Source organism: Triticum dicoccoides, chromosome 3A (assembly GCF_002162155.2).
Source record: "Triticum dicoccoides isolate Atlit2015 ecotype Zavitan chromosome 3A, WEW_v2.0, whole genome shotgun sequence".
In the NCBI taxonomy this organism is placed as follows: Eukaryota; Viridiplantae; Streptophyta; class Magnoliopsida; order Poales; family Poaceae; genus Triticum; species Triticum dicoccoides.
Window position 1 is genome coordinate 621,223,238 of NC_041384.1, and position 6,229 is coordinate 621,229,466.

Here is a 6,229-nt window from a genome sequence, read left to right on the forward strand (position 1 = left end):
ATATCATCTAGATTCCACCAGATTTCGCCACATGTATAATCTAGAAGACTCCATGGTTGAACTTAAGCATAATGCACAAACATCAAAACACAAGCACTTCTTATTTGTTCTAGAATCTTCCATATCAAAATTGCCCAAATGTTTTTCTACATGATTTGCCATTATTTGTTTTTGCTTTATGTCTTACGACGCACAATTCCATGAATCTTAAAATAGATTAGCTTTCTTATAAAAACTAGATGATTTTGAATGAAATGAACTATAAGAATTAAACGAACATCTACATCATGCATATATGACTCAAAGCCTGCATGCTATAATGTGGTATTTATTCATAATTTGGTTGCCAAATCTCATGCGTGCAATGCACGTGTACCTTACTCTAGTCTAATGGTGTTTGTGTGTATGTTGTGCGTGTTGAGGTGCAAATTGTCTTTTTTGGGTACACGTTAAGCTTGTTCTTCCGAAATTTCAAGCCGCGCCTTGTTATGCCAAAAATTCAAGCTAGCGTCTCTGTCTATCGTGCTGCGAAACTCCCGCCTCTTCAACCCGCGCCTTGTTAGCCCGAAATATTTAAGATATATCTTTGTGTCGTTGTGCTCCGACAACTCCCTCCATCTCAACCCGCGCCTTGCTATTCTGAAATTACAACGCGCGCGAAAACTCCCACCTCCTGTGAAATCCCGACACGCGAAATGCCTGTGGTACCCCTAAACCAAAAGAACCGCCTCAAATCGGTGGGGGTACTTTCGTAACTTACCCCACATTTCGGACAAGCGCGTCTCTAAGCCATGGTTCCCCACTGCCATCCCATCCGTCCACCCATTCGTACACCGAGGCCGCGAAAACCCATGACGAAACCCACACCCTGCTCCGTCCGCCATCCAGCCGGAGCCTCTTCCCCGACGACGTCGTCCACAACAACACCTCGACGTCCCTCATCCACCATACCGGATGAGGATCCGTCGTCGATCTCATCGTCCCGCCGGTTCAGCCACCCCGTTCTCCGCCTCCAAGGAGCTGTCCCGGCGTTCCCCTCGTCTTTCGCGCCACCTCCATTCCCACACCGCCGTCTACACCTGCACCACCGGAAGAGCATCATCATCACCATTTCCTCGAATGAAGCTGCGGCCTAATCGGCGCCACCAAAGAGGTTGTACACTAATCGCCGCATTTTCTTCTTAATTCGATCTCACGGTGCCGTCGGCGCTCGGTCCCAAGCCGACACGACGCGGCTCCATCCACGGCGGCATCGCCGGCCACTACCTCCACGGTGTCGCTCCCTCGGCGGCGACGTCCACATCAGTAGGACCTGTTGCTGCTTTAGCTCTCGCTCGCGCTGCTGCTCTGCTCTTGCTCTCGGTCCCCTGCCTGGTCTGCTCTTGCTATTGCTCTTGCTCACGCTGCTGCTCTCGCTCTTGCTCTTGCTTACGATGCTGCTCCGATTTAGCTACACTTCACTCCGATGCCGCCGGGGTGAAGGAAGAACCAGCCGTAGCGGGGAGGGGCGCTCACCGGAGAGGTACCCCACTATCTATCTTAGGGTTCAGGATGGGGGCGGTGGTCGCCGGCGGTGGCAGGGTGTTGGCGGGGCGGTGGTGTGGGGATCGCCAGAGAAAAAGCTCGGCACGGGGGGGCCTAGAGGGATGGCCGGGGCGGCGGCGGACCGGCGGTGGGGAGTGTTTTCGGGGCAGGCGGGGCGGCGCACCGCCGGCCGCGGGCGGCGGGGGGCTGCTGTTTGGCCGGCTCAGGGGGGTGGAGGTTGAAGTTGAACCGCAGGCCCTTGATTTTGTATCCAATGGCTGCAAAATCGACTAACCATGGATGAAAAAGTCAGTCGACCGACGTGTAGCCTCACCTTGCTAGTGCGTTCAGTTTCGACAGCAAAATTCAATTTCGACAGCAAAATTCAGTTTCGACAGTTAAGTTCAGTTTCGACGGTTAAGTTCAGTTTCGACAGTTAAATTCCGTTTTGACAGTTAAGTTCAGAGATGAGTGGCTGATGTATTTTTTACATCTAGCACTTTGTGGTTATGTATTTTACGTCATGTATTGGAGATGCTATTAGAGTTCCACTCAGGTTAACGTTGTTCGTTGTCTCTCTTGTCCTACTTCAGCCTCGGCGTCGTACAACTCATTGAAGCTGCTCCAATGATGAAACCCTCCATCACAGTGGAGCAGTACCTCGGGCTCCATCTACAGACGCCTAAGATCTTCTTCCCCTCCTTCGACAGCCAAGTCAGCCGGAGCATCCTCACCGGCCAACCCAATCACGCTGAGATCGACATGGCTTCTCCAAAGAGGTTGTACACTTGTTGCATCTCTTTTTTACTCTACATGTTATATATATTGTCCACTGAGCACTCGTAGTAACGGGAAATACGATTATTTTATCCTACTATATGACAAGCAGTGAGGTACCAGGCAACTTATCTATCCGTGATGGACTCTCTTGAACGCCATCATTATTTATCTCTGCGCGTTTGAGCTGTGCATTTGTCGATGGGCCTGGGAGTTGAGCTAGTATGGCAGTGGCCTGAGTCCAAAGTAATAGAAGTAGCACAAAAACATTTTTTTAGTGTAGGATTTTCCTTGCTCAAGCCTGCCTACTAGAATCGCCAGTGCTTGAAAGGAAAAGTGAATGAAAAACATCGGAATTGGAAAGTTTCCTATGGTACTACTTTTCATGAATTTGATGCAAAGGAATGGAGCAAAAGAAAACTGTAAGATTTGTTCCTTTAGTGTCTCCTTAAAAGAAAAACCGTAGGAATTCTAATTTCCACTTCTCCTCCTTTTCATATTCCTATTCATCAAGCACAAGACTAAGAGATAGTAGCATAATAGCATTATAACCGTACATTTTCTTGTGGCTTGACTTAATCTCACCATGCTTTTTTGCATCCTGTCATCTTCCAATTGTTGTGAATCAAACACCAAGATTGGCAGAAATCCTGTGTTTTTAAATTCTCTGTTTTGCACGTGCATTCCTATCCTATTCCTGTCTATTTCCTATCCCTGCATTGTTAGAATCCTCAAATTCAAACAAGCCCTTACTCAATTACTTCTGTTATAGATATGTGTCAAAGAAAACCTTGTGTGATTTGTCCTGCTCCTGCGGCGCTGTGTTCCACCCCAGCTCAGCTGCTCCAACGATGGAAGGGTTCACCACAGTAGGGATCCGCTCTCCAGACTGTCTTTCGCCGCCTCAGATCTTCTTCCCCGCCGCCGGCAGCCACGGCAACTGCATTACCATCATCAACTGAGCAGATGCCCTTGAGGACTACACGGGTCCGCAAGAGAGGTTGCACTCTTCCGTGTCTGCTTACGTTATGCGTCGCTTAATATGATGACATGCTACATTATCGTCGTGTTCACCTATTAGACTCCGAGTCAGGTCCAAACTAATGCTGAAACTTGAGTTTTTAAATGGTTGTGGGGTACATATTGGGGCAACAATCAGTACTATCAGTCTACTATCTGGTTAATCTCCGGTGTCTACTATGAGTTTCATGTTGGGTGCAAACAAACATTAAAGGAGCCATTATCTGTATTTTTTAACTAAAGCTATTATCTGCCTGCTATCATTGGTTTGGGGTCTATACACAGTTTGCTACCATCACTCTGGATTTGTGCATGCACTCCTTACATAATCTCACTATGTTTTATTCCTATGCATGCCAGTTATTGTACACAATGGAACTGATCATGTAGAGCAAAAGAGACGAGCCTTGCGTGGCAATAAAATTTCATGCAGACGTTGTTCCATGGTGGGAGCAAAGGCAGCCCCCCTCCACCCATTTTGGATCGTAATCAAGAGGAAGATAACTGTTATGAGGGGGATTCAGAAGGAGAAGACCATTCCTATTTACCCCATGAGGTCTTCGCTCTAACTTGGCATGCTGATGTTGGTAATATCATGCATATGGTGCCTTGCATTGCTTACTGTATACATTAAAAATGTCATCTGCTTAGTTTAGACATGCTTTGTGTCAATGCCATCTGTTTAGTTTCTTTATCGTATATGTGAATCATGCAATGCCATCTTGTCTAGCCAGGCATCATATATGTGAATTTTGCAATGCCACCCTGGTTAGCCAGTCATCTTATATGTGAATTATATCATGCCATCATTTTTTTATTACATGTTAAATTTGTCAAAAAAATTAGTACATTCAATTACTCTTCCTGTGCATCAGCCATTTGGCACGGTCATGCAAAAATCTGGAGTGGAAACAAGGTCTTCAGAGCAGACAATGCTATCTAACGAAGTGCATGTCTTGCTGGTTACCGATAGCTCCTTAGAGGAGGATTCAGAGACAGATGACCAGTCATATCCCCCCCCCCCCCGAGGTGCATGCCCTAACTTGGCAGGGTTATGTTGCTCATATTGTGCGTATGGTATCTTGCATTTTTATCTCATTTACTTAGTTTAGACATGCTTTGTGTGAATGCCACCTATTTAGTGTCTAATTACCATATATGTGAATTATGCAATGCCATCTTGTTGCAAGACATTATATATGTGAATTATACAATGTTATCTTGTTGCAAGGCATTATGTATGTGAATTATGCAATGCCATGCTGTTTAGGCAAGCGTCATATATGTGAATTATATCATGCCGTCCTTTGTTTTGTATTTCTCATTGCTTTTGTCGATAATGTTTGTATATTCAACTGCTCTTTCTGTGCATCAGCCATTTGAATTGGTGATGGAGAAATCTGGAGTGAAAACAAGGTCTTCAGAGCAGACAATGCTACCTGCTGAAGCAGATATCTTGCTGGTTACAGATAGCTCTTCAGAGGAGGATCCAGAGGCAGATGACCAGTCCTATTATCCCCCTGAGGTGTATGCTCAAACTTGGCAGGGTTATATTACTCATATAATACATATGTTGTATTGCAATGCTTAGTTTTTACATCATATACACAATATTGAATGCCATCTCCTTAGTTGACACATCATATATGTGATTGCCCTCTGCTCACTTCCTTAGTATATAAATCATATACTTGAATTATGTCATGCCATGATGTTTACATAGACAGCATGTATCTGAATTATGGCATGCCAACCCATTTTCTAAAGACATAATATAGTTATATCATCTCATCCTGTTTACATAGTCATCATATTTAAATTATGTCATTCTATCTGTGAATTATATCATGCCATCATGTTTCCATCGACGGCATGTTTGTGATTTATGGCATGCCAACCACTTTAATAGACACATCATATAGTTATATCATGTCATCCTATTTACATAGTCATCATATTTTGAAGTATGTCATTCTATCCTGTTTAGTTAGCCATCATACATGTGAAATTGTGTCATGTTATCCTGTATAATTAGCCATCATATATGTGAAATTATGTCCTGCTATTCTGTTTGCTTAGACAACATAAATGTGAATTATTTCATGCCCTGTTTTCTTTCCTACTATCCGTTGCACCTGTCTATCTTACAATGTCTGTACATTCAATTACTTTTCTTGTTTATCAGCCATTTCAATTGGAGGGAGTGATGGCAGTATCTATGGGAGTAAAAACACTATCTTCAGAAAAGATCGTGCTACCTGTCGATGCAGATAGAACCACGGTTGTACTTGCCCAAGAACCAGCCCCACCACACATAACCCACACTCATGCAGATTGTACCCCTACCCAGTTGGACAGAGAACCAGCTACACCCCTTCTAACCCCAACCCCAACAGATAGACACCTAGTTCCTGTTGACACAACACCGTCTCCACCACAGAGCACCCAAACACGAGCAGTTAGTAAGGCAACTGCAGTGCCCAAATCATGAGGACCACCACTCCAGACCCGAAGTCAATGCTTAAAGCAGAAGAAGAATTGTTCTCAGGTCAAGTTCCGTAGCTATGGTTCATACTACTTGTTGGGGAACGTAGCAGAAATTCAAAATTTTCCTACGTGTCACCAAAATCTATCTATGGAGAAACCAACAACGAGGGGAAGGAGAGTGCATCTACATACCCTTGTAGATCGCTAAGCGGAAGCGTTCAAGAGAACGGGGTTGAAGGAGTCGTACTCGTCGTGATCCAAATCACCGGAGATCCTAGTGCCGAACGGACAGCACCTCCGTGTTCAACACACGTACAGCCCGGTGACGTCTCCCACGCCTTGATCCAGCAAGGAGAGAGGGAGAGGTTGAGGAAGACTCCATCTAGCAGTAGCACAACGGCGTGGTGGTGGTGGTGGAGGA